Source organism: Aethalodelphis obliquidens, unplaced genomic scaffold, assembly GCF_003676395.1.
Source record: "Aethalodelphis obliquidens isolate GAN/ISIS:26980383/991018 unplaced genomic scaffold, ASM367639v1 scaffold134, whole genome shotgun sequence".
Classification (NCBI taxonomy): domain Eukaryota; kingdom Metazoa; phylum Chordata; class Mammalia; order Artiodactyla; family Delphinidae; genus Aethalodelphis; species Aethalodelphis obliquidens.
The window spans coordinates 1-20,937 of NW_020838078.1; the positions used below are offsets into that span (position 1 = coordinate 1).

General features: G+C 53.6%; 8 non-coding genes across 8 annotated transcripts; all 8 read right to left on the reverse strand.

Moving 5' to 3' along the window:
- Positions 1-654: 654 nt before the first annotated feature.
- Positions 655-746, reverse strand: LOC113616364 (small nucleolar RNA SNORD116). Its single transcript, XR_003431282.1, has one exon. It is a non-coding gene; the product is annotated as a small nucleolar RNA SNORD116 (small nucleolar RNA).
- Positions 747-3,211: 2,465 nt separating this feature from the next.
- LOC113616356 (small nucleolar RNA SNORD116) lies at positions 3,212-3,304 on the reverse strand. Its single transcript, XR_003431274.1, has one exon. It is a non-coding gene; the product is annotated as a small nucleolar RNA SNORD116 (small nucleolar RNA).
- Positions 3,305-6,010: 2,706 nt separating this feature from the next.
- LOC113616354 (small nucleolar RNA SNORD116) lies at positions 6,011-6,102 on the reverse strand. The gene has a single exon (XR_003431272.1). It is a non-coding gene; the product is annotated as a small nucleolar RNA SNORD116 (small nucleolar RNA).
- Positions 6,103-8,543: 2,441 nt separating this feature from the next.
- LOC113616362 (small nucleolar RNA SNORD116) lies at positions 8,544-8,635 on the reverse strand. The gene has a single exon (XR_003431280.1). It is a non-coding gene; the product is annotated as a small nucleolar RNA SNORD116 (small nucleolar RNA).
- A 2,098-nt stretch (positions 8,636-10,733) lies between these two features.
- Positions 10,734-10,826, reverse strand: LOC113616358 (small nucleolar RNA SNORD116). Its single transcript, XR_003431276.1, has one exon. It is a non-coding gene; the product is annotated as a small nucleolar RNA SNORD116 (small nucleolar RNA).
- A 2,723-nt stretch (positions 10,827-13,549) lies between these two features.
- On the reverse strand, positions 13,550-13,642 carry LOC113616355 (small nucleolar RNA SNORD116). Its single transcript, XR_003431273.1, has one exon. It is a non-coding gene; the product is annotated as a small nucleolar RNA SNORD116 (small nucleolar RNA).
- A 2,695-nt stretch (positions 13,643-16,337) lies between these two features.
- LOC113616363 (small nucleolar RNA SNORD116) lies at positions 16,338-16,428 on the reverse strand. The gene has a single exon (XR_003431281.1). It is a non-coding gene; the product is annotated as a small nucleolar RNA SNORD116 (small nucleolar RNA).
- A 2,806-nt stretch (positions 16,429-19,234) lies between these two features.
- LOC113616353 (small nucleolar RNA SNORD116) lies at positions 19,235-19,324 on the reverse strand. Its single transcript, XR_003431271.1, has one exon. It is a non-coding gene; the product is annotated as a small nucleolar RNA SNORD116 (small nucleolar RNA).
- Positions 19,325-20,937: the final 1,613 nt, after the last annotated feature.

Sequence of the window (20,937 nt, forward strand, 5' to 3'; positions counted from 1 at the left end):
CTTCATTCGCCTTGCCCTCCTCTCTCCACCGGGATCCCAACATGTCACGGAAAGATGCCAGAGCCACCCCTCACCAAAGAAGCTTGCTGTGACTAATCTTTACTAAGGCATTTTCTAGCCTCTTCACAGAGCACACAGGCCGGACACAACCCGAGGAGCAGCCATCTGCTTGGCCAACTAACCTGCCGGGGACAGTGGCATATTGGATTTCTACACTCATCATGAGAAATCTAAACTTCATCTGGTCTCCCAAGCAGATCATGTCGAAGAAGCCTTCCTTAGGCCAGGAATCCTGCTCTGACCATGGGCATAGAAACTTCTGTTTCCGTGAGGGCACAAGGCAACGACAAGCCTGTGGGGGCGGCCTGTAGAACTCAAGTGCAGGCGAGAGGACCACCAATGGCTCACACTTCCTCTCCTACACGCATGCTGAACCGTGGCAGGGGACAGCAGTCCTGGCTAGACCGAGGAGCCCACAGACGGCAGGCTCTCCCTAGCCTTCCCACCTGGATTGGCATCCCAGGGTCCTTTCCCAATGCCTCTTCTCCCCATCAGACAGCCACAACCCTCAACTTGAACAACGTGGCTGTGGACACACAAAGCAGCACATGCAATGTGAACCTCTCCCTACTGTCCTTATTGGAGCCACATGCTGGACCTCAGTTCCAATGAGGTGACGCTACGGATTTCTTACTCATTTTGTTCAGATATCCAAGGAATTCATTTGTGGGAGTCATCGTCGATCCAAGCACATGCTCAAAGCTTGGACATGCAAAGTTGCAGATTCCATCACGGGACGGCCAGCGAACTGAATCATGTCAGCATACAGAAGCGGCCAGTGTCGAGCAATGGAGCAGGAAATGCAGCCAGTTCTCAGGGCATCAAAGCTCGTGTTCCCCAAGAAAAGGCCAGAATGTGAGTGTGTCTTCCCTTTTTCACGTTCCCGTAGCCAAACCTCTAGGTTTTAGCAAAGAAGTGCCACTTACCGCAACAAAGTTTAAACCAGGATCCTCATGGAATGTGCACCAACACCCCTGTGAGACTCCTTCTCCTCACTTCAACGGTTATCACGAATTATACGGATGGCCCCAGGCTGCTCTCCTGCTGGTATTCCTTCCCTGGCATTCCACCTGATTCGGGCTGAGAGAACACAAGCGTAATTGAGGAGGGTGCACGGGCGCACCGAGGGAAAGAGCGATACGACCCAGCGATGCGTGCCCTATTTCCCCTCAGCATTTCATTTGCTGCCCATCTTGCCTGGGTGTCCGCAGGGAAACATGAATGCCACGTAGCGCAGACGCTTTCAGAGCGTGTGGCCATCAGGAAAAAGAGCCCCGCTGTCCAACAACCGCCTGGTCTCGGACCCTGCAACTCCTCTCCTGAGCACTCTCACCTCCAGCACAGGAAATGGATGTCTTCCTGAACCCCTGATACCCCCTCAGGGCAACTGTGCCCCCTCAGACTTAGAGCCAGTGACCTCAGGTGAACACATCTGCCCTTGGCACATATGCTTCCACTCAATGGACGCGCCCTTAAGGGGAAGACATCTTCCACAAGGGAAAGGCCCTTGGCTGAATATGACGGCCTCCATCAAAAGCGGCTCTTAGGGACCCGTGACAAAGCGTACGTGAGGAACACCTGGACTGATCAAAGGAGACTCAGCAGCAGGTATACTTCCTGGCCTGCTGCCAAGACAGACGCCCTACCCTTGGCCCACACACAAAGTTCATGGCATGGGAACAATTCCGATGCGCAACATGGCAGGGAAAACCCTTGCAGCCTAATGGCATTGGAGCCATTCCAATATCCAAAGCGGCGGGGCAATTCGTTGCAGTAATTGGGTCACTTGCAGTTGCTGCCTGGCACTTTCGCACTCTGCGCCCGTCAGTGACGGGACGTCGGAGAAACCGTGAGGCCCAGGTCCTCTAGAAGCAATATGTTATCTACAGCCGTGCAACAAGAGAACCTAGCTAACAGCTTAGACACTTGAATCTGTATGACTTGTGTGGTGTGTGGCCAAGCGGGTCGAATACCACAGTCTCGACGCACCAGCGGGTAGCAGGAAAAATGACCCTCGCACCGCACATACACTCTTGCCCTTAAAGTTGTAGCCTTTCCTTGGCAGCCAACTACCTTTTTTTCTGCCTGGTTGTGCCCAGTGACCTCTGGGAAGAGTTGCAATCCACAGGGAACGCTATTTGGGCCAAGTACAGAAACGATCCTGGGCTGTACATAGGAGCACCTTCAATCTTCAACACAGGGGGAACGTCGACCGCCAGGGCCAAAACACCCCACGGCCTTCAAATCCTCCCCCATGAGAAGAAACCATACTGTGCCACGAAGGCAACCATTCACTGGCACAGGGACCCACCATGAATCAAATCGATCTAGGAGAGGAAAAAGGCGGGACCGTCCACCAATGTGCTCTCGAGTTCCCTCCCTACACGTGCCTGCAATCGCTCCTGAGGGAATCCGAAATGTGTTCCGGGAACCCTATGGCCACCGTCAATCTATCCACCCACCTGTAAATCAGAGGGCTTAGCCAGCCATCTCAAGTGCCTTTTTAACTTGCCTTGTCTTTCTCTCTCCACCGGGATCCCAATGTGTCTCCAAAAGATGCCAGAGCCACCCCTCACCAAAGGAGCTTGCATGACTAAGCTTGACTAAGGCATTTTCTAGCCCATTTAGATAGCACACACAAGCAGGACGGAACCCAAGGAGGAGCCATCAGCTTTTCTAAACTCCCGGCGAATGTGCCCCATTTGATTCCTCCCCTCATCAGGAGAAACCTAAACTGCATCTGGTCTCCCAAGCAGAACGTGACAAAGAACCCTGCCCTAGGCCAGGAATCCTGCTCTGACCCCGAGCATACAGACTTGTTTCTTTGAGGGCACAAGGCAACGACACCCCCATGGGGGCAGCCTGTAGAATGCAAGTGCAGGCCACAGGACCACCAACGGCTCATGTTTCCTGTGCTACCCTCATGCTGAACCGTGGCAGGGGACAGCAGTCTTGGCTAGACCAATGAACCCAGAGATGGCACGCTGTCCCTAGCCTTCCCACCTGGATTGGTATCCCAGGCTCCTTTCCCAATGGTTCTTCTCCCCATGAGACGGCCAGAATCCTAAACTTGAGCAACGTGGCTGTGGACAAGCACGCCACCAAATGCAACGTGAACCTCTCCCTACTTTCCTTTTGAGAGCCACGTGCTGGACCTCAGTTCCAATGAGAACATGGTAGGGATTTCTCACTCATTTTTTTCAAATATCTAAGGAATACATTTTTTGGGAGTCATCGTCGATCCAAGCAAATGCTCAAACGCTGGAAATGCAGAGTTGCAGATTCCACCACAGGATGGTCAGCGAGCTGAATCATGTCAGCATATGGAAGTGGCCAGAACCCAGCCATGGGGCAGGAAATGCAGCCAGTTTTCAGGGCAACGAAGATCCCGTTTCCCGAGAAAACACGAGAAGGTGAGAGTGTAGCCCCGGTGCCCAAGTTCCAGTGGCCAAACCTCTAGGTTTCACCAAAGAAGTGCCACTTAGCACAACAAGGGTTAAACCAGGATCCTCATGGAATGCACGCCAAAACCCCTCCGAGTCTCCTTCACCTGGCCTCGCCTTGCCTCACCGTCGTCACTTCACTGGGTATCACGGATTATACGGATGGCCCCAGGCTGCTCTGCTGTTGTCATTCCTTCCCTGGCATTCCCCCTTGTTCGGGGTGAGGGAACACACGCGTACTTTAGGAGGGTGCATGGGTGCACCGATGTTAGGGGCAATACCACGCAACGATGTGAGCTCTATCTCCCCTCAACATTTCATTTGCTGCCCATTTTGCATGTTGTCCGCAGGGAAATGTGAAAGCAACGTAGCGCGGATGCCTTCAGAGCCTGTGCCCATCAGGACAAAGAGCCCCGCTGTCCAACAACCCCATGGTCTCAGGCCCTACAATTCCTCTCCTGAGCACTCTCTCATCCGTCACAGCAGAAGGATGGCTTCCTGAACCCCTAAGACACCCACAGGGCAACTGTGCTCCCTCAGCATAAGAGCCAGTGCCCTCTAGGGGAAAACACATGCCCTTAGGACATATGCTTCCAAACAATGGACGCGCCCTGAAGTGGAAGAGATCTTCCACAAGGGAATGGCCCTTGGTCGAATATGAGGGCCTCCATCAAAAGCAGCTCGTAGGGGGCTTCCCTGGTGGTGCAGTGGTTTATAGTCTGCCTGCCGATGCAGGGGACACAGGTTTGTGCCCCGGTGCAGGAAGATCCCACGTGCCGTGGAATGGCTAGGCCCGTGAGCCATGGCCACTGAGCCTGTGTGCCCGGAGCCTGTGCTCTACAACGGGAGAGGCCACAACAGTGAGAGCCTTGCATACAGCAAAAAAAAAAAAAAAAGCGGCTCGTTGGGACCCGTGAAAAAGGACATCCGAGGAACACCTGGACTGCCCAAGGGAGAATCACCAGCAGGCCTACTTCCTGGCCTGTTGCCAAGAGAGACGACCTACTCTTGACCCAGACACAAAGCTAATGCCATGGGAAGCATTCTGATGCCCACCGTGGTGAGGAAAACCCTTGCAGCCTAATGTCATGGGAGCCATTCCGATGCCCAAAGTGGGGGGCAAACCACTGTAGCAATTGGGTCACTTGCAGTGGTGCCTGGCACTTTTGCACTCTGGCCTGTCAGTGACGTGACCTCGGAGAAACCGTGAGGCTCAGATCCTCTAGAAACGTGTTACCCACTGCCGTGCAACGAGAGAACCTAGCCAACAGCCTAGACACTTGAACCGGTATAACTTGTCTGGCCTGTGGCCAGGGACGCCAGATACCACAGTCTCGACGCAGCAGCGGGTGGCAGGAAAAATGACCCCTGCACCACAAATCCTCTCCTGCCCTTCAACCTGCAGCCTTTCCTTGGCAGCTGACTCCTTTGTTTCCACATGGTTGTGCCCAATGACCTCTGGGAAGATCTGCAATCCTCAGGGAACACTATGTGGGCTGGGTGTAGTAACGATGATGGGCTGTACTGAGGACCACCTTCACATCTTCAACACAGGGCAAACATGGCCAGACATGGACAAAACACCCCACGGCCACCAAATCTGTCCCCATGAAAAGACACTATACCGTGCCTGGAAGGCAACCATTCGCTGGCACAGGAACCTGCCATGAAGCAAATTGACCAAGGAGAGGAAAAAGGCGGGACAGTCCACAAATGTGCCCCCGTGTTCCCTCCCTACACGTGCCTCCAAATGCTCCTGAGGGGATCCCAAATGTGTTCCGGGAACCCTACGGCCACCATCGATCTATGCACCCACCAGTAAACCTGGGGGCTTTGCCAGCCATCTCACGTGTATTTCCTGCTCGCTTTTCCTTTCTCCTTCAACCAGGATCGAAATGTCTGAAGGCGAGGTGCCAGAGCCACCCCTCATCAAAGAAGTTTTATTTTCCTGAGAATTGACTAAGACATATTCAAGTCCACCTGCACACAATACACAAGCAGATCACAACCGAGGAGGAACCATCAGCTTGGCCCAACTCCCAGGGACAGTGGCCCATTTGATTTCACCCCTCATCATGAGAAACCTAATCTGAAACCTGTCTCCCAAGGCAGAACATGACAAGGAAGACTGATCTAGGCCAGGACTCCTGCTCTGACCCTGAGCACAGAGACTTCTGTTTCCTTGAGGGCACAAGGCCATGAATAGGGGGCGGGGGAGAACGTTAGAACTCACTGGCAGGCCAGAGCCCCACCAAAGGCTAATGCTTCCTCTTCTGAATGCACGCTAAACTGTGGCAGGAGACAGAAAACCTTGATAGACTTAGTTGCCCATAGACGACTATTTGTCCTAAGCCTTCCCAGGTGAATGGGCATAACAGGCTCCTCTCCAAATGGCCCTTTTCCCAGAGAAGGCTGCCACTCTCCACTTGAACAATGTGGCTGTGGATCCCCACAATAGCTAAATGCAATGTGACCTCTCTCTACTCTTCTTTTGGGAGCTATGTGCTGGACATCAGTTCTGATGAGGAGATGGTAGGGATTTCTCATTCATTTTGTTCGTATTTCCAAGGAATTCATTTTTGGGAGTCATCATCGATCCAAGCACGTGCTCAAAGCCTGGACATGCAAACTCACAGCCTCCACCATGGGACAGCCAGTAAGCTCAATCATGTCAGCAGTCAGGGTTGGCCAGAATCAAACCAAGGGGCAGGAAGTGCAGCCAAGTCTCAGGCATTGGAGCTTGGGTGCCCCAGGAAGAGCCCAGAAAGTAATGGTGTACTCTTGGTGCACAATATCCTATGGACAAACATCTAGGTTTCTGCAAAGATGTTCCACTTACTGCCACAAGGTTTCCACCAGGAACCTCAAGGACTTCACGCCAACACCCCTCTGAGACTCCTTTGCCTCGCCTCTCCTTGCCACAAAGTCCACTATTCACCAGGTATCACAGACTATACGGAGGGCCCAATGCTGCTGGTGGCATTCATTCTCTGGCAGTGCACCTGGTTCAGGGTGAGAGAACACATGCACGTTTGAGGATGGTGCACGGGTGCACAGAGGGAATGGGTGATACCACCCAGAGATGTGTGCTCTATCTAGCCTCAAAATTTCATTTGCTGCCCATCTTGTCTGTGTGTTTGCAGCCAAATGTGAATGCATTGTGATGTAGATGCCTTCAGAGTATGCAGCCATCAGCACAAAGAGCGCCGCTGTCCATCAACCCCCTGATACGGGCGCTGCAATTACCCCCCTGAGCGACCTCCACGCCAACACAGCATAAGGATGTCATCCTGAACCCCTGAGACACCCTCAGGGGAAGTGGGTCCCCTCAGCCTAAGAGCCACTGTCGTCCAGGTGGACACACCCACTCTTGGCATATACACTTCCTCACAATGGACTCACCCTCAAGGAGAAATGTGGTCCCTGAGATCTTCCACAAGCGAATGGCCCTTTGCCGAATGTGATGACCTCCATCAAATGCGGCTCGTAGGGACCCGTGACAAAGGGCACCTGAGGAATCCCTGGACTGACCAAGGGTGACTCACCAGCAGGCATACTTCCTGGCCTCCTGCCAAGGCAGAGGACCTTCCCTTTGACCACACGCAAAGCTAAAGGCATCGGAGCCATTCCAATGCCCAAAGTTGTGGCGCAAACCCTTGCAGCAACTGGGTAACTTGCCGTGGGTTTTTGCAATTTTGCAGTCTCGGCCCGTCAGTGAAATGACCTCGGAGGACCCATGAGACCCAGGTCCTCCAGCACAAAATGTACCCACAGTCGTGAAACAAGAGAACCCAGCCAACAGCTTGGACACTTGAACTGGCATGACATCTGTGGCCTGAGGCCAGGCATGCCAGAGACCACAGGCTCGCTGCACCAGCTGGTGGTGGGACCAAATGGCCCCCGCACCACACATCCTCTCCTGCCCTTAAAGCTGTAGCCTTTCCTTGGCAGCCGACTCCCTTGTTTCTGCATGGTTGTGCCCAATGACCTCCAGGAAGAGCTCAAATCCTCAGGGAACGCTACGTGGGCCGGGTATAGAAACGATGCTGGGTTGTCCTGAGGAACACCTTCATATCTTCAACACAGGGGGAACGTGGCCAGACAGGGACAAAACACCCCACTGCCTCCAAATCGGCCCCTATGAGAAGACACCATACTGTGCCAAGAAGGCAACCATTTGTCGGCACAGGGACAATCCATGAAGCAAATCAACAAAGGAGAAGAAAACAGTGAGATGGTCCTCGAACGTGCACCCATATTCCTTCCTTGCACATGCCTCCAAATGCTCCTGAGTGCATCACAAAGGCCTTCTGGGAACCCTATGCCCACTGTGATCTATTCACCCACCAGTCTACCTGAGGGATTAGCCAGGAAACTCATGGGTATTTTCCGCTCACCTTGCCCTCCTCTCTCTGCCTGCATAAAAACATCTCACGGCAAGGTGCAATAGCAACCTCTCACCACAGAAGCTTGATTTCCCAGGGAATTGCCTAAGGCATTTTCCAGCCCCCCAGCCCACTAACACATAAGGAGGACACAACCCGAGGAGAAGCCATCAGCTTGGGCCCAACTTCCGGGGACAGTGGTCCATTTGATTTCCCCTGATCAACAGGAGACACCTACCCTGCATCACATATCCCAAGCAGACCATGACAAAGAAGCCTGGCCTAGGCTAGGACTCCTGCTCTGACCCTGAGTGTAGAGACACCTGTTTCCTTGAGGGAACAAAGCAACGACTGGGGGGCGGGGAAGGCCTGTAGAACTCAATGGCAGGCCCAAGGCCCGCCACAAGCTCACACTTCCTCTGGCACCTGCACGCTCAACTGAGGCAGGGGACAATCCTGGCTAGACTCAAGCACACCGAGACAGCATGCTGTCCCTAGCCTTCCCACTTGGATGTGTATCCCAGGCACCTTTCCCAATGGCTCTTCTCCCCACGAGAATGCCGCCACCCTCAGCATGAGCAAGGTGTCTGTGGACGCCCAATGCAGCAAATGAAACATGAACTTCTCCTTACTTTCCCTTTGGGAGGCAAGTGCTGGACCTCGGTTCTGATGAGGAGACGGTAGGGATTGCTCACTCATTTTGTTCAGATTTCCAAGGAATGCATTTGTGGGAGTAATCATCAATCCAAGCACCTGCTCAAAGGCTGGATGTGCAAAGTCGCAGCTTCCACCGCAGGATGGCCAGCGAACTCAATCTTGTCAGCCTTCAGGAGTGCCCAGAACTGAGACGTGGGGCAGGAATTGCAGCCAAGTCTCAGAGCATCGGAGCTTGTGCTCCCTGAGAAAACCCCAGAAGATTATGGTGCAGCCCTGATGCAAAAGTACCGTGGGCAAACATCTATGTTTTGTAAAGAAGTGCAGTTTACCACAATGAGTGTTCCACCAGTAACCTCACGGACTGCATGCCAACATGCATCTGAGACCCCCTCGCCTCACCTCGCCTTGCCTCGCCTCGCCTCGCCTTGCCATGTCTTCCTTGACTTGCTGGGTATTACAGAATATGCAGAGGGTCACACACTGCCACTAGCCTTTCTTCCCTGGCACTCCACCTGGTTCGGAGTGATAGAAAACACGGATGCTTGAGGATGGTACATGGGTGCACAGGCGCACGGAGGGACAGGGTGATACCACCCAGACATGTAAGCTCTATGTCGCCTCTATGTTTAATTTGCTGCCCATTTTGTCTCTGTGTCAGCAGCCAAACATGAAAGCATCGGGGCATGGATGCCTTCAGAGCAGGCGTCCATCAGGACAATGTGCACTGTAGTCCATCAACCCCCTGGTCTCGAGCCTTGTAATTCCCATCCTGGGTGCCCTCCCCACCGACAAAGCATAATGATGTCATCCTAAACCCCTGAGACACCCTCAGGGGAACTGGGTCCCCTCAGCCTAAGACCCACTGCCCTCCAGGGAAACACACCCACTCTTGGCACATACGCTTCCTCACAATGGACTCACAATCAAGGGGAAATGCGGTCCCAGTTACTTTCCAGAAGGGAATGGCCCTTGGCCAAAAGTGATGACCTCCTTCAAAAGCGGCTCGCTGGGCCCCACAACAAAGGGCACCCGAGGCACTCCTGGACTGACCAATGGGACTCACCAACTGGCATTCTTCCTGGCCTCTCGCCAAGCCAGAGTCCCTTTACTTGGACCATATGGAAAGCGAATGGCATCAGAGCCATTTCGATGCCCAAAGTTGCGGGACAAGACCCTTGCTGCAACTGGCTTACTTCACTTGGCGCCTTGCATTTTCGCATGCTGGGCCCATCAGTGCCACAACTACGGAGAAAGCTTGAGATCCAGGTCCTCCAGAACAAATGTGTCAGCCAGAGCCATGCAATAAGAAAATGCAGCCAGCAGCCCGGACTCTTGAAACGGCATGACTTCTCTGGCCTGAGGCCAGGCACACCGGAGACCACAGGTCCGCCCACCAGTGGGTGACAGGACAAAATGATCCCAGTGCCACAAAACTCTTCTGCCCTTAAACCTGCAGGCTCTCCTTGAAAGCCGAATCCTTTGTTTCTGGGTTGCACCCAAAGACCTCCGGGAAGAGCTCTAATCCTCAGGGAACAGTGTGTGGGCTGGGTACAGAAATGACGCTGGGGAGTCCTGATGAACACCTTCACATTTTCAACATAGGGTGAACGTGGCCAGACAGGGTCAAAAAACCCCATGGCCTCCAAATTGGCCCTCTTGCGAAGACACCATACTGTGCCACAAAGGCAAATACTACCTGGCACAGGGACCCGCCACGATGCAAATCAACAAAGGAGAGGCCAAGGGCGGGATGGTTCATGAACGTGCACCCATAATCCTTCCCTATACATGCCTTCAAATGCACCTGAAGGCATCCCAAAGGAGTTCCAGGAACCCTATGCCCATTGTCAATCTATCCGCCCACCAGTCCACCCATGGTTGGGCTTAGCCAACCATGTCACGTTTATTTCCCGCTTGCCTTGCCTTTCTCTTTCTCCCCAGATAAAAACATCTCACGGCAAGGTTCCAGAGCCAACCCTCACCACAGAAGCTTGATTAAACTTGGGTGCCCAGAGATGACATGCTCTCCCTAGCCTTCCTCCATGGATGTGCATCTCAGGCTCTTTCCCAATGGTTCTTCTCCCCACAAGAATCCTGCCAACTAAACTCACACAATGTGACTGCGGATATCCAAGGCAGCAATTGCAACATGACACTCTCCTTACATTCCCTCTGGAAGCCACGGAGTGGACCTCAGTTTCACTAAGGAGACGGTAGGGTGTTCACAATCATTTCCTGTAGATCTTCCAAGGAATGCATATGAGGAAGACATCATTGTTCCGAGCATGTGCTGGGATGCTGCAGAACCCAAAGGGCAGGCCTCTCAGCATTAAGATCAGTGAATCTGTATGGGTCTGTAGAGAACCCAGTGACCTCGGAGAGCTCCAGAGCCTGGGGAATCCCCACTACCCAGGCCTCTCAGCATTAAGATCAGTCAATCCACGCTTGCAACCGCTGGGACCACCCAAGGAAACCCTAATATCGAATGGCACATCTTGGAGTGGGAGAATACCTAATGTCCTCAGTGACCCACAGCCATGCTCGGCACCCTGGGCTGCCCCATTTCTTCTAGGTCTCCCTTGCACCTCCAGTCATCAGACCATGTGAAGGTCTTCTTGTTAGCCGATGGCCAGCCTTGCCCAGCAACTGCACCTAAGAAGTGGACAGAAATCACACAGGCTTCAGAATTGGACCAGCATACTCAGAGAACACTATTCATGCCAACATTTACCTGGGGATAAGCCCTGCACCTGCTTCCCAAGTACCTCAATCCCTTATGGAGGAGTGAATGCGTGTCTGACAGCACGACTGAAGGAATGTAGGCATGTAGGTGGGCCCGCGAGTGTGAGGGTATATGTGTATACGCACACACCTGCACGTGTGTGTGACTGTGACTGCGCACGAGGACTCACTTGCGGGTTTCTGTGTGTGCCTCTGTACCCACGTCGGGACCTCTGTGTGTCCCTGTACCCCTCTGTAAAGGCCTCAAACAGGAAAAGCAACAACTTATACACAGAGCCATGGCCTCGGGCCCTGTCACAGAACGTTGAAAGACCCCTGCTACCTTCAAGAGACCGCATGCGAACTTTGACCCCAGAGATGTTGAAATAAGCAATGGACTCCTGCTCTCCAACAGCACCGTCTTCTGACCAAAGCACACAGACTTGATGAGACCAGCCTGGCCTCCTGGCTGTGGGTGTGACATCTACATAAACCTGGAGACCCTGCCAGCTACCCTAGCACATCTGATGTGCACTTGCTGGCCACTCCCAGCACCTCTGCGAAGAAGGGAACCTCCCACGGGCAGGCCAACACTGCCTTGCAGCTGGCTACAGGCAAGATGCAGCCCCTCTTCCTCTCAAGGGGCCAAAGGACTTAAGACCAGGTTCCACTTAAGGCCAACTATGCCAAATCACTTTCCATGGACCCGCAGGCATGCCTATCATGGGAAGTGTTGGTCTTCAGCCACCATTATGCAGGGTCGAACTGCACAAGGAAACTAGGCCACCTTCCTGGCCAGGTTCTGGCCAGCTAAACAACTGGCAGAATTCGTGGCTCTGGTCCCTGAGGAAATGCTCAGATGCTGGATATCCTTGTCCCACGTGCCCTCCTCCTGCCCACAGGGCGATTGGACACAACAAGAAGCCACAGACACCATGCTAACATGGGAGACACTGAGCACCACGGAAGACAGACAGCAAGCACGTCGGCTTTGATGAGGTCGAACCCACGCCATACATTCTGTAATCTCGTCAGCATCACACCAACACCAACAAGGACCTCACAGAGATCCAAGGTGCCATCCACGAGGATCACAGAAAGACTTCAAATGGAGGACCTCTGCCACGGGAGGGGAACTGAAACCCTGAAAGAGCACAACTGGCTATCCATGGCAGCGTGCATGGCATCGCAATATCGCCCCCATCTCTGCCACACCCACGGTTTTCCACAGATAAACCTCTGGCCCTGTGAAAGGCTTGCATGCTACCTGGGCAGGCCGTGTCATGCCCTTTGGGAGAAACACTTTCGCCTTGCACATTCCATAACTAGGGAACAAAGGGGCCAAAGGGCATGTTTGCATAACTCACTTCCCCCTAGGGAGGCCAGCCCCAACTCCTCAGCAAGTGGATCTCTTCTACCCACCGCAATAAACCATTTGGGTGTCATTCCTCAGGCAAGAGGTCCCCGGTCGACACAGGTCACCAATCACAACACATCCACTTGGACCGCAAAAGCCCTCTCCTCCCTAGGCAGCTGATGGCAACCTTCACGGTTCAGGGACATACCAGGGAAGCTGAGGCGACCACCTGCAACCCAATGATGACAGCCCATCCCATGACATCACACAGGACCTGTCCTCATCATGCCTTACCTTCCTGTCCAGGTCATCAGCCACCATGCAGGCTTAAATGCAGCACTCGGTCCTCACTCAACTACACGATGACCCACTTGGCACCAACACTGTGCTGAGAGTTGCAGTACACGAGCTGACAAGGGCAACACCGAGGCCTAATCCGTCAGCCCCCTTCCTCCGACACCCAGCGCCAGCCCACCCCTGCCCACTGCTCCAGCCCCACTGGGCACTCAAGAAACTCATCGCGGCAAAGGCAACAACAGGGAGGGCCATATGCCTGGCCTGGGGCTCCAGGCCACAACAAGAGAAGGTGGCTCATTTTGGCTTCCAAACACCCCACAAAGTGCCATGACCAAAGAGGAAACATGGCCAAAACACAACTCTCCAAGCCGCAGGCTCACTGGGCCTGGACCTGTACACGGTATGACACCTAAAACCAGCAAGACAGCGTGCCGCCTTGTAATCCGTCATTGGCCTTTCACCAAGGACCTGGGATTCATAGACGATTCAGGTAAGGTGCAGACACGGTCAACCTTCAGACAGGAGCCCCTCAAATGCTGGCACCATGGGTGGTGTTTGCATGCATGTCAAAAAGGGGACGCTGGCCTCCACTCCCAACTGTACCCTACCCCCAAGGGAGGAAATGTGCTGGACCTCAGTTTCGATGAGGAGACGGTGGAGCGTTCTCACTCATTTAATTCAGATTTTCCAAGGAATGCATACAAGGGTGTCATCTTCAATCCAAGCACATACTGGGACAGTGCTCAACACAACAGGGCAGGCCACTTGGCTCTGCAAAGGAGCCATGACCCCGGAGTATTCGAAAAGCCTGGGGAATCCACAGCCCTCAGGGCACTCAGCAAGAGTAACAGGCAATCCACTATTGCAGCCACTGGGCCCATCTCAGGAAACCCTAATATCCATTGACACATCTTGGGGTGGTTGATTCCCTACTGTCCTGAGTTATCCACAGCCACGGTCAGCAACATGCCCCTGCCTCACTTTTTCCATTTCTCCTTAGCACATCCAGTCATCAGACCATGCGAAGGTCGTCTTCTCTATGCCAACGGCCAGCCTTGCCCAGCAACTTCACCAGAGAAGTGGACAGAAACCACAAAGGCTTCAGAATTGGACCGGGGTGCTCAGAAAACATGATATGTATGAATATTTACCTGGGTGTGATGCCTGAACCTGCTTCCCAAGGACCTCTATCCCTTACTGAGAACAGAATGCATGTCTGACAGCACAATTGCAGGAACTCAGGCACGTATGTTGGCCTGTGTGTGAGACGGTGTTTGTGTGTGTTCACGCATGTGCATGTGTCTTTCTGTGACTGCGCATAAGGACGGGCTGGTGGGTTTTGGTGAGAGCCTCTGAATCCGCGTCTTGGTCTCTGTCTGTCCCTGTGGCCCTCTGCAGGGACTGTGAACAGTAATAGGCCAAAGTTTATATGAGGAACACTAGCTTTGGACCCTACAACTGAATGGAGAAAAACCTCTATCACCTTCAAGAGGCCGCATGCGAATTTTGACCCCCAGGGGCTATTGAAATAGGCCACGGACTCCCGCATTCCCACAGCCACGCCTTCTGAACAAAGCACAAAGACTGGATGAGACCTGCCTCCCGGCCATGGGTGTTACATATATGTGGACCTGGAGACCCTGCCAGCTACGAGAAGATCTGATGTGCAATTGGGGTCACTCCCAGCGCTTCCAGAAGCAAGGAAACCTCTCATGGAAAGGCCAACACTGACCTGCAGCTGCCTACAGGCAAGATGCAACCTGGCAGCTCTCACGGGGCTAATGAACATCGGAACAAGTGCCACTTCTCGCCAATTAGGCCAAATCACTTTCCGTGACCCTGTGGGAATACCCACCACGGGAATTGGTGAGCTTCAGCAACCATGACCCAAGTTGGAACCCCAAGGCAGAAACTAGGCCACATTCCCGGCCACGTTTCGGCCAGCTCCCAGCCAGCAGGGTTTGAGGCCCGGACTCCTGAGGAAACGCTCAAACCCTTGACAGCCTCGGCCTAAGTGCCCTCCTCCTGCCTGCAGGGCGACTCGACCATACTGGAAGTCACAGACATCATTCGAACACGGGGATACTGAACACCAGGGAAGACAGACCACAAGCATGTTTGCTTTGATGATGTCCACTCCACCCCATGCATCCTGGCACTTCTCCACTGCCACAGCGACACTACCGAGGAACTAACAGTGATCAAAGGCACTGTCGCTGAGGAGGACAGACAGATTTTCAAAAGAAGACCTCTGCGACAAGAGGGGACCTGGAAGCTTCAAAGGGCAGAGTGGCTGTCCACCGCAGTGCACCTGGCATCACAACAGTGCCCCCATCGCTGCCCCGCTAATGGACTGCTCCGGATAAACCTCTGGCTCTTCGAAAGGCCTGCATGCCACACGAGCTGGCTGCATTATGCTCTCCGGGAGAAACAGTTTCGCTTTGCACATTCCCAAACGAGTGAACAAAGCGGCCAAATGGCATGTTCGCATAACTCGCCTACCCCCAAGGAGGCTGGCACAGAAGCCTCAGCATGTCGGTCTTGTCGACGTCCCACAGGACACCCTGAGGGCGTCATTCCTCTGGCAACAGGATCACAACTGTACACAGGTTACCTACCTCAACGCATCCACATGAACTGCCAAAGCCATCCCCTTCATAGGCAGCTGATGCCAACCCATCATGGACAGGACACATCCTTGGGAAGCCGTGGCCAGCGTGTGCAACCCAATAATGACAGCCCATCCCACGACATCACAGAGGACATGTCCTCATCATCCCTTACCTTCCTGTCCAGGCCATCAGCCACTACGCAGGCTTAAATGCAGTACTTGATCCTTACCCTACTCCACAATGATCCACTTAGCGCAAAAAGTGTGCCGGCAGCTTCAGCAGAGGAGCTGAAATGGGTAGCTCAGAGGCCTACTCCATCGGCCCCCTTCCACGAACGCCCAACTCCAGCCCATCCCCGCTCACTGCTCCAGCCCCACCAGGCACTCAGGAACTGCACCGTGCAAACGCAACAACAGGGAAGCCCACAGGCCTGGCCTGAGGCTCCAGGCTCCAACCAGGGAAGCTTGCTCATTTTGGATTCCAGAATCAACCCCTGATGTGGCATGCACAAAGTGTGATCTTGGCCAAAACGCACCTATCCAAACTACAAGCTCACTGGGCGTACACCAGCACACACTCTGACTCTGAAGACCAGCAGGAGAGACTGTCCCTTTGCATTCACTCAATGGCCTTTCAGCAGGGACCTGGGATTGATAAGATGACCCAGCTTATGTACAGACACGTTCGACCCTCAGACAGGAGCCCCTCCAATGCTAGAGCCCTGGGTGGTGTTTGCATGCATGTCAGCAGGGGATGCTGGCGCTCACTCCTCACTGTCCCCTACCCCCGAGAGAGGAAATGTGCTGGACCTCAGATTCGATGAGGAGATGGTAGTGTTCTCACTCATTTTGTTCAGATTTTCCAAGGAATGCATACAAGGGTGTCATCATCGATCCAAGCACGTGCTGGGATGCTGCAGAACACAACCAGTCATGCCATGCGGGTCTGCAGAGGAGCCATGACCTCGTAGTACTCCAAACCCAGGCGAATCTACAGCCCTGAGGCCAATCAGAAAGAGCAAAAGTCAATCCACTCTTGCAGCCACTGGGCCCGAATAAGGAAAACCTAATATCCAAAGGCATATCTTGGGTGGGTGAATGCCTACCTACCTGAGTTATACACGGACTCATTTAGCAACATGTGCCTGCCTAATATTTACAGTTCTCCTTAGCATATTCAGTCATCAGGCAATGCGAAAGTCTTCTTGCCTTTCCTGACGGCCACCCCTGCCCAGCAACTGCACCTTAGAAGTGCACATAAATCACGCAGGCTTCAGAATTGGACCGGGGTCCTCAGAGACCATGATTCATGCGAAATTTTACCTGGGCTGGAGCCTCGACCCTGCTTCCCAAGGACCTCTACCCTTACTGAGATCTCAATGCGTGTCTGACAGTACGACTGCAGCAAGTTAGGCAGGTATGTTGGCTGGTGGGTGAGAGGGTGTATGTGTGTGTTCACGCATGGGCACATGTGTGACTGGCACTGCGCACGAGGACGCACTTGTGGACTATTTTCTGTGCCTCTGAATCCACATTTTGGTCTCCGTGTGTCCCTGTGGTCCTCTGCAGAGACTTTGAACACTAAAAGCCAAAGTTTATACACAGTGCCTTGGCTTTGGACCCCCCCCCCCCGCCACCACTGAATGAAGAAAGACGCCTATCAGCTCCAAGAGGCTGAATTCAAACTTTGAGCCACAGGGGCTATTGAAATAGGCCATGGACTACCGCTCTCCCACAGCCAAGCATTCTGGTCAAAGCACAAAGACCTAACCAGACTTGCCTCCCGGCCATGGGTGCCACATGTACGTGGACCTGAAGAACCTGCCAGCGAGTAGCACATCTGATGTGCACTTGGGGTCCCTCCCAGAAATTCCGGAAGCAAGGGAACCTCCTATGGTCGGGTGGACACCGATCTACAGCTGGCTGCAGGTCAAAAGCAGCCTGGCACTTCTCAAGGGGCTAACGAAACTCGGTCCAACTGCCAATTCTCACCAACTGGCACAAATCACTTTTCGTGGACCCCTGGGAATACCCACCACAGGAAGTGGTGGGCTTCAGCAACCATAATCCACGTTCAAACAGCACAGCGGAAACTAGACCCCCTTCCCGGCCATGACTTGCCAGCACCCAGCCGGCAGGTTTCGCGTCCATGAACCCAGAGGAATCACTCAAATGCTTGACAGCCACGTCCTATGTGACCTCTTCCTGCCCACAGGGCAACCCGAAACTACTGGAAGCCACAGACATCATGCAAACACGGGGACACTCTACACCAGGGATTACAGAACGCAAGCATGTCTGCTTTGATGACACTGACCCTACCCCACGGATCCTGGCACTTCTCCACTGCCACAGCGACACTACCGAGAACCTCACAGAGATCAAAGGCACTGTCCCCGAGAACCACAGACAGACTTCCAACGGAAGACCTCTGCCATGCGAGGGGACCTGGAAGCTTCAAAGGGCACAGTGCCTGTCTGCGGCAGCGCACCTGACATAGCACCTGTGCCCCCATCTCTGCCCCACCAATGAACTGCTCCAGAAATACCTCCGTCTCTTTGAAAGGCTTGCAGGCCACATGGACCGGCCGCATCATGCCCTCTGGGAGAAACACTTTCGCTTTGCACATTCTCATACGAGGGAACAAAGTGGCCAAAGGGCATGTTCGCATAACACACCTTCCTCCAAGGAGACCGGCACTGATGCCTCAGCATGTCTATCTTCTCTACATCCCGCAGGACACCCTTTCATCGTCATTCCTCCAGCAACGAGATCACAACTCCTGCAGATTACCGACCTGACGGCATCCACATGAGCGGGCAAAGCCATCCCCTCCATACGCAGCTGATGCCAGCCCATCATGAACATGACACATCCTTGGTAAGCCGAGGCCAGTGCCCGCAACCCAATGATGACAGCCCATGCCACAACATCACACAGGACCTCTCCTCATCATGCCTTACTGTTATGTCCTGTCCATCAGCCACCACACAGGCTTATATACAGCACTCGGTCCTCACTCCACACCATGATGACCAACTTGACATCAACACTGTGTCGGGAATTGGAGTAGAGGAGCTGACAATGGCAACACCGAGGCCTAATCCATCAGGCCCCTTCCGCCGACGCCAATCACCAGCCCAAACCAACCCACTGCTCCAGGCCCACCAGGCACTCAAGAACTTCACTGTGTGAAACACAACAACAGGGAGAGCCACAGGCCTGGCCGGAGGCTCCAGGCTCCAACAAGGGAAGCTTACTCATTTTGGATTCCAGAAGCATCCTCCGAAGCGTCATGCACAAAGCGTGATCCTGTCCAAAACACACCTCCCAAGCTGCAAGCTCACTGGGCCTACACCAGCATACAGTTTGACTCTGAAGACCAGCAGGTGAGACTGCCACCTCGCATTCCTTCAACGGCCTTTCAGCAGGGACATGGGATTCACAGATGACCCAGCTTATGTGCAGACATGGTCCACCCTCAAACAGGAGCTCCTCCAATGCTGGAGCCCTGGATGGTGTTTGCATGCGTGTCACGAGGGGACGATGGCCCTCACTCCTAATGGTGCCCTACCCCCGAGACAGGAAATGTATTGGACCTCAGATTCTATGAAGAGATGGTAGAGTGTTCTCACTCATTTTGTTCAGATCTTCCAATTTGTTCAGATTATCTGTGCCTTACCGCCGAGAGAGGAAACGTGCTGGACCTCAGTTTCGATGAGATGGTAGAGTGTTCTCACTCATTTTCTTCAGATTTTCCAAGGAATGCATACAAGGGTGTCATCATCGATCCAAACACATGCTGGGAAGCTGCAGAATGTAACTGGACAGGCCGCAGTACTCTGCAGAGGAGCCATGACCCTGGATTACTGCAACAGCCTGGGGAATCCACAGTCTTCAGGCCACTCAGCAAAAGCAAAAATCAATCCACTCTTGCAGCCATTGGGCCCATCTGAGGAAAACCTAATGTCCAATGGCACATCTTAGTGTGAGTGGATGCCTACCATCCTGAGTTATCCAGAACCACGCTCGGTAACATGCGCCCGCCTCACTTTTTCCAGTTGTCCTTGGCACATCCAGTCATCAGACCATACGAAAGTCTTCTTGTTTTTGCCGCCAGCCAGCCTTGCCGAGCAACTGCACCTGAGGAGTGGACACAAATCACCGAGGCTTCAGAAGTGGACCGGGGTCCTCAGAGAACATGATCCATGTGAATATTTACTTGGGCTTCAGCTCTGAACCTGCTTCCCAAGGACCTCTATCCCTTACCGAGTATTGATTTGTGTCTCACAGCATGTCTGCAGGAAGTTAGACACGTACACTGACCAGTGTGTGAGATGCTGTATGTGTGTATTCGTGACGTCGTCTGCGCACGAGGACGTGCTTGTGGGTTACTGTGTGTGCCCCTGAATACGCATCTTGCTCTCTGTGTGTCCCTGTGGCCCTCTGCAGAGGCTTCCAACAGTAAACACCAGAGTTTATACACAACACCCTGGTTGGATCCCCAACAGAAATGAGAAAGACCCCTGTCAGCTGCAGGAGGCCGCATGCGAACTTTGACCGACAGGAGCTGTTGCAATAGGCCACAGACTCCCGCTCTCCCATAGCCACGCTTCTGACCAAAGCACAAAGACTGGAAAAGACCTGCCTCCTGGCAGTGGAAGTAACATGTATGTGGACATGGAGATCCTGCCAGCTAATAGTCCACACCTAATATGGACTTGGGGCCACAACCAGTGCTTCCAGAAGCAAGGGAGTCTCCGATGGGCAGGTAAACACCGACCTGCAGCTGGCTACAGGCAAGGGCAGCTTAGCATCACTCAAAGGGCTAATGAAACACAGTCCAAATGCCAATTCTCGCCAACTAGACCAAATCACGTTCTGAGGACCCCTGGGAATGTCCATCACGGGAAATGGTGTATTGTACCAACCAGGACCCAGGTTGGAACCCCAGGGGGGAACCTAGGGCATCTTCCCGAGCACGTCTTGCCAGCGACCATCCGGCAGGTTTCACGGCCCTGAACCCAGAGGAAACGATAGAATGCTTGACAGCCTCGTCCTAAGTGACCTCCTCCTGTGCGCAGAGTGACTCGCCCTTACATGAAGTCGCAGACACCTTGTGAACAGGGGGTCATTGTACTCCAAGGAACACAGAGTGCATACATGTCTGCTTTAATGACGCCGATCCCACCCCACGGATCCTGGCACTTCTCCACTGCCACAGCGACACTACCGAGAACCTCACAGAGATCAAAGGCACTGTCCCCGAGAAACACAGACAGATTGCCAACGGAAGACGTCTTCCACCCAAGGGGACCTGGAAGCTTCAAAGGGCACAGTGCCTGTCTGCGGCAGCGCGCCCGGCATCGCAACAGTGCCCGCGTCGCTGTTCCGCCAACACACCGC